Raw genomic sequence first — 11,568 nt, 5'->3', positions numbered from 1 at the left:
ACTCACAGGGGAAGACAAAACCACATGGACAGGTCTATGCTCTGTAGGAGAGCTCTAGTGAACCTCATCTCTCAGGAACATTCTTGGCTTCTACAGAGACACCTCTGTGCATGAAGCTACACACCCAACATAGTGGCAAAGGGAGTCTGATTCTCTCCGTGGGTGCTGATGCTTTGTGGCAAAGCACCTGCTAAGAATCCATCCGCATAGGCTTCCCTCACCTTGACAGAGGTCTCATTGCTGTAGTCCTTGGCAGTTTGGAAAGAAGCTGACCCTTACCCTTCACCAAGTAGGCCCTTGTCCTTGTTTGAATGGAAAGGCAGTAGCTGAGCTGAGGCCAGTAAGGCGCCAGTCAAGTCTGACATATTCCCGATGCCTGCTCCTTCATGGAAAATAACGTTAGAATCTGGGAATGTCTTTGCAAGGCTGGCAAAGGGCAGTCAGGAACCTCGACCCTGCCTCTGGAATTTCTATCTTCTCAGCACATCTGGCGGTCTCGGTCAGGAGAAACTAACCCATTCCTTGCAAATATAGGCTTCCAAACACAGGCCGGTTGGCTGTCTCTTCTTGCCGAAGGAAGCTTGCTTATCCCACCTCCTGCGAACTCCGCTTCCCAGCCTGGGGGATAAGAGGTTCTTGGAGATCTTTTCTCAGAGGCTGTTTCCACGGAGCAGGGGCTGATCCCGGAGACCCACACGCAGAGGGGAAGGGAAAACCACATGGATAAGTCTTTGCTCTCTAGGAGTGCTCTAGTGAACCTCACTCTATGGGGAATGTTCTTGGCTCCAACAGGGACATCTCTGTGTGGGAAGCTGCATAGCCAACATAGAGACACAGAGACCTGATTCTCTCTGTGCAGCTTTGACGCTGTCGTTCAAACAACAAATTGAGAATCCACACAATGCTCTCCCTTACCATTGAGAGAGTTATCATTGCTGTAGCCCTTCGCAGTTTCTGGAAATCGGCACACAAACACTTCTCCAAGTAGGCCTGGGTTCAAGTTCAGATGAACATGCAATAGCGGAGCTGAGGCCAGTAAGGCACCAGTCAGGTGTCACACACTCTGGCAGCCTGCTCCTCCAGGGACAGTAAGGCCTCTATTTCCCTTCAGGAGGCTCGCTTGCCTTACTTCCTGTGAACAGCGTTTCCCAGCCTGGGCGGAAAGCAGTTCCTGGAGATCTTTTCTCAGGGGCTGTTTCCCCGGAGTTGGGGCGGACCTCGGGGACCCAACTCACAGGGGAAGGCAAAACCAAATGGACAGGTCTATGCTCTGTAGGAGATCTCTAGTGAACTGCCGGGGTCCAGCCCCAGCTGATCCAGGGTATTCGAAGCAGAGACGGCGTAGGCGAGGGTCAGGGAACAACTGCTTAATTAAACGTTAATTAAGGATATAAAGAGTAATAAAATGAGGATAGCTCAGTAGGAAAATTCAGTGGAGAAAAGAGGCTGAGTAGCTTGGTTTACGCGGGGGACCAATAAAACTTCAAGACAAGAAGCTTGCACCACTTACGTAGGCCGCAGGCGTCCTTCCGTTCTCCCGAAGGAGAGGAGACACTGAGGCCTCCCCGGTCGGATCTTAGAAGCCCAGGCAAAATTAGTAAGCTTGGTGGGTTCCGCGCTCCAGATGGAGACTCAACCAGAGTGAGAGAGAGAGAGAGAGACATGGGGAGACCAGTATTTCGAGAAACTGATCCCAATTCTTTATTTTCCATGGTCTACTTTTATACACTGAGATGTTATGCAAAAGTCACGTGGGGTCAGCAGTCCTGACTTTTATCAAAGTCAGGTGCTTCATACAAAAGTATACAGAGGTCTTAGGGGTGTTACATCATCTTCTGGCCGGGGGGCCTGCTGACAATTTACGACCCTCTCCTTGTGACAGCGGTCAGTCAACCAGGACACTTATTTCTCCAGGGGTGATTATTCTTAAAACAGACGCCACCCAAATAAAGTTACATTCCTATAGGGTGAGGGTGTAGTGGGTTTTAGTTAAGGAAAGAATTTACTTAGCCTAAGGTCTAAAGTGATTTATATCAAAGGTTAATACTTATTTCTTCTATATATTCATTAATGTGTATAAGGGCAGGGGATGTGGAGACTTAGCAGTAAACATCAGCTCAACAAATGAAAAACCCTTCACCAATATGATTTCTAATCAGCCCATTATACTTATACTAATACTTTTCTAACTTTTCTAAGGAACCTGTTTTTAGAAGGTTTAAAGCATCTCGTGCCTCTCATGGTTGGGAGGCTGTGAGCAATCACATGTGGCCGGACAAGCCTGTCAGGCAGGCTAGAGAACCTTCAGAGGAGTTTGTAGGTTAAAACACTCTTGTCACACCCAGGGGTTTTTATCAACTGGAGCTCTAGGTTAACTCCTTCTCCGAAAGAGGTGGTGGGGGACAGCCCCCCGTAAAGTCAGAGGTGTAGGTGAGAGCACAAAATAGTAAGGTAGGCAGGCTCTGGTGATGGGGGTAGATGCTCGAGGATTTCCAGGGGGACTCCTGAGGCTCGATCCCGCCTTTGCGTATGTCGAGCCTCCTTCCTCATGACCTTTGCCATGGGCGGAGTGCCTCACTCTGGCCCCCAACAGTGAACCTCCTCTCTCAGGAACATTCTTGGCTCCTATCGAGACACCTCTGTGTGTGTAGCTACACACACAACGTAGGGGCAAAGGGAGCCAGATTCTTTCCGTGGGGTGCTGATGCTTTGTGGCAAAGCACCCGCTTGAGAATCCATCAGCTTACGCTTCCCTCGCCTTGACAGGGGTCTCATTGCTGTAGCCCTTGGCAGTTTGGAAAGAAGAGGACCCTTACCTTTCATAAAGTGGGCCCTTGTCCTAGTTTGAAAGGAAAGGCAAGAGCTGAGCTGAGGCCAATAAGGCGCCAGTCAAGTCTGACATATTCCCGAAGCCTGCTCCTTCATGGAAAATAACGCTGGAATCTAGGAATGTCTCTGCAAGGCTGGCAAAGGGCAGTCAGGAGCCTGCACCCTGCCTCTGGAATTACCGATTTCTGAGCAGATCTGGAGGTCTCCTTTAGGAGAATCTAACTCATTCCTTCCATATTGAGACTTCCAAAAACAGGCTGGTCGGCTGCCTCTTCGTGCCCGAAGGAGGCTTGCTTTTCCTGCCTCCTATGAACCCAGCTTCCCAGGCTCTGGGAAAAGCGGATCTTGAAGATCTTTTCTCAGGGGTTGTTTCCACGGAGCTGGGGCTAAGCATGGAGACCCAAACTAACAGGGGAAGAAAAACCACATGTACAAGTCTTTGCTCTCAAGGAGAGCTCTAGTGAACTTCACTCTGTCACGAACATTCTTGACTCCTATGGAGACACCCCTGTGTGCGAAGCTGCGTACCCAACATGGGGGCACAGAGAGCCTGATTCTCTCTGTGTAGCTTTAAAGATGTCGTTCAAAAAACACCTTGAAAATCCATACAATGCTCTTCCTTACCCGTGACAGAGTGTTTTTAGAAATCCGCACCCAAACCCTTCTCCAAGTAGTCCTGGGTTCTAGTTCGGAGGAACATGCAATGGCGGAGCTGAGGCCAGTAAGGCACCAGTCAGGTCTCACACACTCTTGCAGCCTGATCGTCCAGGGACAGTAAGCCCTCTTTTTCCCTGCAGGAGGCTCACTTGACTTCCCTCCTGTGAGCTGCATTTCCCAGCCTGGGGGAAAAGAGGTCCCTGGAGATCTTTTCTCAGGGGCTCCTTCCCCGGAGCTGGGGAGGACCTCGAGGACCCAACTCACAGGGGAAGGCAAAAGCATATGGACAGGTCTATGCTCTGTAGGAGACCTCTAGTGAACCTCATCTCTCAGGAACATTCTGGCCTGCTATAGAGACACCTCTGTATGTGAAGCTACACACCCAACATAGGGGCAAATGGAGCCTGACTCTCCCCGTGGGGTGCTGATGCTTTGTGGCAAAGCACCTGCTTGATGATCCATCCACATAGGCTTCCCTCGCCTTGACAGAGGTCCCATTGCTGTAGCCCTTGGCAGTTTGGAAAGAAGAAGACCCTTACCCTTCATAAAGTAGGCCTTTGTCCTAGTTTGAATGGAAAGGTAATAGCTGAGCTGAGGCCAATAAGGTGCCTGCCAAGTCTGACATACTCCCGTAGCCTTCACCTTCATGGAAAATAACTCTAGAATCTGGGAATGTCTTTGCAAGGCTGGCAAAGGGCAGTCAGGAACCAGCACCCTGCCTCTGGAATTACCGACTTCTGAGCAGATCTGGAGGTCTCCTTTAGGAGAAGCTAACCCATTCTTTCCAAATAGAGGCTTCCAAACAGGCCAGTTGGCTGCCTTTTCGCGCCCGAAGGAGGCCTGCTTTTCTCGCATCCTATGAAGCCCTGTTCCCAGCCTCTGGGAAAAGCGGATCTTGAAGATATTTTCTCAGGGGTTGTTTCCATGGAGCTGGGGAAGAGACAAGAGACCCAATCGCACAGGGGAAGGAAAACCACATGGACAAGTCTTTGCTCTCCAGGAGACCTCTAAGTGAAACTTACTGTGTCAGGAACGTTCTTGACTCCTATGGAGACACCCCTGTGTGTGAAGCTGTGTACCCAACAAGGGGGCACACAGGGCCTGATTCTCTCTTTGAAGCTTTGAAGCTGTCGTTCAAACAACAGCTTGAGAATCCATAGAATGCTCTCCCTTACCTCTGAGAGACTTCTCATTGCTGTAGCCTTTGGCAGTTTTTACAAATCCACACCCAAACCCTTCTCCAAGTAGGCCTGGGTCCTGGTTTGGATGGCCATGCAATGGCAGAGCTGAGGTCAGTAAGGCACCAGTCAGGTGTCACACACTCTGGCAGCCTGCTCCTCCAGGGACAGTAAGGCCTATTTTTCCCTGCAGGAGGCTCGCTTGCCTTGCCTCCTGTGAACTGCGTTTCCCAGCCTGGGCAAAAAGCGGTTCCTGGAGATCTTTTCTCAGGGGCTCTATCCCCAGAGCTGGGGTGGACCTCGGGGACCCATCTCACAGGGGAAGGAAAAACCACATGGACAGGTCTATGCTCTGTAGGAGACGTTAGTGTGTCTCATCTCTTAGGAACATTCTTGGCTCGTACAGAGACACCTCTGTGTGTAAAGCTACACACCAAACATAGGGGCACAGGGAGCCTGATTCTCTCCGTGGGGTGCTGATGCTTTGTGGCAAAGCACCTGTTTGAGAATCCATCCGCTTACGCTTCCCTCGCCTTGACAGAGGTCTCATTGCTGTGTCTCTTGGAAGTTGGGAAAGAAGTAGACCCTTACCCTTCACCAAGTAGGCCCTGATCCTAGTTTGAAAGGAAAGGCAATAGCTGAGCTGAGGCCAGTAAGGCACCCGTCAACTCTGACATATTCCCGATGCCTGCTCCTTCATGGAAAATATTGCTAGAATCTAGGAATGTCTTTGCAAGGCTGGCAAAGGGCAGTCAGGAACCTCGACCCTGCCTCTGGAATTTCTATCTTCTGAGCAGACCTGGAGGTCTCCTTCTGGAAAAGCTAACCCATTCCTTGCAAATAGAGGCTTCCAAACACAGGCTAGTTGGCTGCCTCTTCTTGCCTGAAGGAGGCTTGCTTTTCCTGCCTCCTATGATCCCTGGTTCCCAGCATGGGGGAAAAGCAGATCTTGGAGATCTTTGCTCAGGGGTTGTTTCCACGGAGCTGGGGTTGTGCCCAGAGACCCACACATACAGGGGAAGGCAAAACCACATGAACAAGTCTTTGCTCTCTAAGAGAGCTCTAGTGAACCTCAGTCTTTGACGAACGTTCTTGGCTCCTATGCGGACACCTCTGTGTGTGAAACTGCGTACCCAACATGGCGGCAGAGAGCGTGATTCTCTCTGTGCAGGTTTAATGCTGTCGTTCAGAAAACAGCTTGAGAATCCATACAATTCTCGCCCTTACCTCTGAGAGAGTTCTCATTGCAGTAGCCCTTGGAAGTTTGTAGAAATCTGCACCTAAACCCTTCTCCAAGTAGGCCTGAGTCCCAGTTCGGAGGAACAAGCAATGGCGGAGCTAAGACCAGTATGGCACCAGTCAGTTTTCACACACTCTGGCAGCCTGCTCCTCCAGGGACAGTAAGGCTTCTTTTTCTCTGCAGGAGGCTCACTTGCCTTACTTCCAGTGAACAGCTTTTCCCAGCCTGGGCGAAAAGCGGTTCCTGGAGATCTTTTCTCAGAGGCTGTTTTCTCGGAGCTGGGGAGGACCTCGGGCACCCAACTCACAGGGGAAGGCGAAACCACATGTACAGGTGAGCACTCTGTAGGAGAGCTCTTGTGAGCCTCATCTCTCAGGAACATTCTTGGCTCCTGTAGAGACACCACTGTGTGTGAATCTACACACCCCACATAGGGGCAAAGGGAGCCTGATTCTCTCCGTGGGGTGCTGATGCTTGGTGGCAAAGAACCTTCCTGATAATCCATCCGCTTATGCTTCCCTCGCATTTACGGAGGTCTCATTGCTGTAGCCCTCGGCAGTTTGGAAAGAAGAAGACCCTTACCCTTCATAAAGTAGGGCCTTGTCCTACTTTGAATGGAAAGGCAATAGCTGAGCTGAGGCCAATAAGGCGCCAGTCAAGTCTGACATATTCCCAAAGCCTGCTTCTTCAGGAAGATAACTGTAGAATCTAGGAATGTCTTTGCAAGGCTGGCAAAGGGCAGTCAGGACCCTGCACACTGCCTCTGGAATTACCGACTTCTGAACAGATCTGGAGGTCTCCCTTAGGGGAAGCTAACCCATTCTTCCAAATAGAGGCTTCCAAACGCAGGCCGCTTGGCTGCCTCTTGCTCTCTGAATGAGGCCTGCTTTTCCCGCCTCCTATGAACCCCACATCCCAGCCTCTGGGAAAAGCGGATCTTGAAGATCTTTTCTCAGGGGTTGTTTCCACGGAGCTGGGGCCGAGCCTGGAGCCCCAAACGCACAGGGGAAGAAAAACCACATGGACAAGTCTTTGCTCTCTAGGAGAGCTCTAGTGAACCTCACTCTGTCAGGAACGTTCTTGTTTCCTATGGAGACACCCCTGTCTGTGAAGCTGTGTACCGAACATGGAGACACAGAGTCTGATTCTCTCTGTGCAGCTTTGAAGCTGTCGTTCAAACAACAGCTTGAAAATCCATACAATGCTCTTCCTTACCCGTGACACAGTTCTCATTGCTATACCCCTTGGCAGTATTTAGAAATCCATACCCAAACCCTTCTCCTAGTAGGCCTGGGTCCTAGTTCAGAGGAACATGCAATGGCGGAGCTGAGGCCAGTAAGGCACCAGTCAGGTCTCACACACTCTGGCAGCCTGATCGTCCAGGGACACTAAGGCCTGTTGTGCCTTGCAGGAGGCTCGCTTGTGTTACCTCCTGTGAACTGCGTTTGCCAGCCTGGGGGAATAGCGGTCCCTGGAGATCTTTTCTCAGGGGCTCCTTCCCCTGAGCTGGGGCGGACCTCGGGGACCCAACTCACAGGGCAAGGCAAAACCATATGGACAGGTCTATGCTCTGTAGCAGACTTCTAGTGAACCTCATCTCTCAGGAACATTCTTGGCTCCTATAGAGACACTTCTGTGTGTGAAGCTGCGTACCTAACATAGGGGCACAGAGAGCCTGATTTTCTCAGTTCATTTTGACCCTGTCGTTCAGAAAACAGCTTGAGAATCCATAAAATGCTCTCCCTGACCGCTGAGAGAATTCTCACTGCTGTAGCCCTTGGCACTTTGTAGAAATCCGCAGCCAAACGCTTCTCCAAATAGGCCTGGGTCCTAGTTCGGAGGAACAGGCAATGGTGGAACTGAGGCCAGCAAGGCAACAGTCAGGTTTCACACACTCTGGCAGCCTGCTCCTCCAGGGACAGTAAGGCCTCTTTTTCTCTGCAGGAGATTCGCTTGCCTTACTTCCTGTGAACAGCGTTTCCCAGCCTCAGCGAAGCGGTTCCTGGAGATCTTTTCTCAGGGACAGTTTCCCCAGAGGTGTGGTGGACCTCGGGGACCCAACTCACAGGGGAAGGAAAAACCACATGGACAGGTCTATGCTCTGTAGGAGAGGTTTAGTGAACCTAATCTCTCAGGAACATTCTTGGCTCCTATAGAGACAACTCTGTGTGTGAAGCTACACTCCCAACATTGGGGAACAGGGATCTTGGTTCTCTCCGTGGGGTGCTGATGCTTTATAGCAAAGCACCTGCTTGAGAATCCGTCCTCTTAGGCTTCCCTCGCCTTGACAGAAGTCTCATTGCTGTAGCCCTTGGCAGTTTCAAAGAAGAAGACCCTTACACTTCATAAAGTAGGCCCTTGTCCTAGTTTGAATGGAAAGGCAATAGCTGAGCTGAGGCCAATAAGGAGCCAGTCCCCTCTGACACATTCCCGAAGCCTGCTCCTTCATGGAATATAACTCTAGAATCTTGGAATGTCTTTGCAAGGCTGGCAAAGGGCAGTCAGGAACCAGCACCCTGCCTCTGGAATTACCGACTTCTGAGCAGATCTGGAGGTCTCCTTTAGGAGAAGCTAACCCATTCCTTCCAAATAGAGGCTTCAAAACACAGGCAGGTTGGCGGCCTTTCGAGCCCGAAGGAGGCTTGCTTTTCTCTCCTCCTATGAACCCCAGTTCCCAGCCTCTGGGAAAAGCGTATCTTGAAGATATTTTCTCAGGGCTTGTTTCCACGGAGCTGGGGCCGAGCCCGGGGCCCAAAGGCACAGGGGAAGGCAAGACCACATGGACAGGTCTATGCTCTGTAGCAGACATCTAGTGAACCTCATCTCTCAGGAGCATTCTTGGCTCCTATAGAGACACCTCTGTGTGTGAAGCTGCGTACCTAACATAGGGGCACAGAGAGCCTGATTCTCTCTGTTCATTTTGACGCTGTCATTCAGAAAACAGCTTGAGAATCCATAAAATGCTCTCCCTTAACACTGAGAGAATTCTCACTGCTGTAGCCCTTGGCACTTTGTAGAAATCTGCACCCAAACGCTTTTCCAAGTAGGCCTGGGTGCTAGCTCGAATGAACAGGCAATGGCGGAGCTGAGGCCAGTAAGGCAACAGTCAGGTTTCACACACTCTGGCAGCCTGCTCCTCCAGGGACTGTAAGGCCTCTTTTACTCTGCAGGAGATTCGCTTGCCTTACTTCCTGTGAACAGCATTTCCCAGCCTTGGCGAAGCGGTTCCTGGAGATCTTTTCTCAGGGACAGTTTCCCCGGAGGTGTGGCGGACCTCGAGGACCCAACTCACAGGGGAAGGCAAAACCACATTGACAGGTCTATGCTCTGTAGGAGAGGTTTAGTGAACCTAATCTCTCAGGAACATTCTTGGCTCCTATAGAGACAACTCTGTGTGTGAAGCTACACTCCCAACATTGGTGCACAGGGAGCTTGATTCTCTCCGTGGGGTGCTGATGCTTTGTGGCAAAGCACCTGCTTGAGAATCCATCCTCTTAGGCTTCCCTCACCTTGACAGAGGTCTCATTGCTGTAGCCCTTGGCAGTTTGCAAAGAAGAAGACCCTTACCCTTCATAAAGTAGGGCCTTGCCCTAGTTTGAATGGAAAGGCAATAGCTGAGCTGAGGTCAATAAGGAGCCAGTCCCGTCTGACACATTCCCGAAGCCTGCTCCTTCATGGAAAATAACTCTAGAATCTAGGAATATCTTTGCAAGTCTAGCAAAGGACAGTCAGGAACCAGTACCCTGCCTCTGGAATTACCAACTTCTGAGCAGATCTGGAGGTCTCCTTTAGGAGAAGCTAACCCATTCCTTCCAAATAGAGGCTTCAAAACACAGGCAGGTGGGCTGCCTTTTTGTTCCCGATGGAGGCGTGCTTTTCTCTCCTCCTACGAACCCCGGTTCCCAGACACTGGGAAAAGTGGATCTTGAAGATATTTTCTCAGGGGTTGTTTCCACGGAGCTGGGGCCGAGCCTGGAGACCCAAAGGCACAGGGGAAGGCAAGACCACATGGACAAGCCTTTGCTCTTTAGTATAGCTCTAATGAACCTCACCCTGTCAGGATCTTTCTTGATTCCTACGGAGACACACCTGTGTGTGAAGCTGCGGCTACAGAGAGCCTGATTCCCTCCGTTTACCGCTGAGTCTGCATTGCCAAGCAACAGCTTGGGAACGCAGCCTGGGGCACTTCCCTTCCCTCGGACAGAGCTCTCCTTGCGGTAGGCCTTGGTAGTTTGCATACAATGGGGCCCTAAGCCCTCTGCAAGTTGGCCTGGCTCCTAGGTCCAAAGGGCAGGCCAGAGCGGAGCTGAGGCTGTCAGGCTCCAGACACATCTCCCATACTCCTACATCCTGCTCCTACCCGGGCGTGAACGCTAGAAGCTGGGAAGGTACCTGGACCGTGCAGGGGCGGGGCGAACGCGGGCGGCGTGGGGCGGGGGTCGGCTTCTGGCGGGGGTGGGGGCGAGCTTCCCAGTTGTGCTCTCAGAGGTGGACACTGAGGCTGAAAACTCGCCGGGAGCGCACCCGGGACTGGGTAAACCCGGGCTGCGGGGGTCGAGATTCAGATGGCTTTGGGTGGGGGTCGGTCCCAGTTGTGCTCCCGGGGTCGCCACTGCGGCTAGGAACTCGCAGGGAGCGCGGCAGGGGCGGGGCTAACCCTGGCGGAGTGGGGCGGGGTCGGCTCACGGGGGGGATGGGGAGGGGTTCCCAGTTGCGCTCTCGGGGGTTGCAACTGCGGCTGGGAACGCCCATTTCGTCCGCTCCTGGGTCCCCAAGGATCGCCATCCCGTGGGTGCAGCGGAGGGCTGCGGACCACAGGTAAGGGAACTGGGACTGCGTGGAGCAGGGAACCAAGTATTCCGCCGTCTGTTGGCACATTCTCGGAGCTCCCCAACCTGGCGGTCGCAGAAAGACCTTGCCTTTGGGGTCAAGGCCTTTACCGCTCCACCCCTCTGCTGAAAAATCTCAGAGTCTGCGCGGTTTTTCCAAGCAGCCTAGTGTCCGCTGGAAGTCCAAGGGACAGAACACTGAACTCTGGCCGTCTGGCCCAGCCCTGCTTCTGGCACTTTGTAAGCCAGCGGGCCCTTGAGCACCTGCTGGGATGGGAAAGGGAAGGGTCCATGGATTGCACCCTAGAAACTTAGTAGGGTGCATAGATTTCAAACCCTGGTGGCCGCCCAGGCAGCAAAGAAGGGGGGAGGGCACCTTGCTGCCCTTTCATGGCAGAATCTGTGGTTGTCCAGCTGCGTGGGCCTTTTCATGAGGACTCTGTGCAATAAAAGTTTGGTGTTTTGGAACTGAATAATTAGAACGTGTAAAAGCTTTAAATTATGTGGTGGTGTAATTAAAAAACAAAATAAAACAAAACCAAGCTCCAAGTGTTTTGCAAATGGAGGTTTAAATATTGAAGGACTGTATTCCTTGCACTGTGGCATTCTATCAAGAAGTGTGCAGGATTTTTTTTTTTTAAGAAAAGTGTTCGAAGTGAGGGAAACAGGAAACCCAGAGGTGCCCCTGTATTTGGGGGAAGGCCTTAGGAGGTCACTTGGAAATGCTGCTGGCTGTGCGGGAGGGGGGCAGATGGGCTGTGCAAGCTTGTCCTTTGCATGGATGTTCTTGTGTGTGGAAACCCAGCTCGGAGCCATCTCCTGATGTGTAAGAATT

This window comes from Bubalus kerabau, unplaced genomic scaffold, assembly GCF_029407905.1.
Source record: "Bubalus kerabau isolate K-KA32 ecotype Philippines breed swamp buffalo unplaced genomic scaffold, PCC_UOA_SB_1v2 scaffold_30, whole genome shotgun sequence".
Lineage (NCBI taxonomy): Eukaryota > Metazoa > Chordata > Mammalia > Artiodactyla > Bovidae > Bubalus > Bubalus kerabau.
This window is presented reverse-complemented; position numbering follows the sequence as displayed.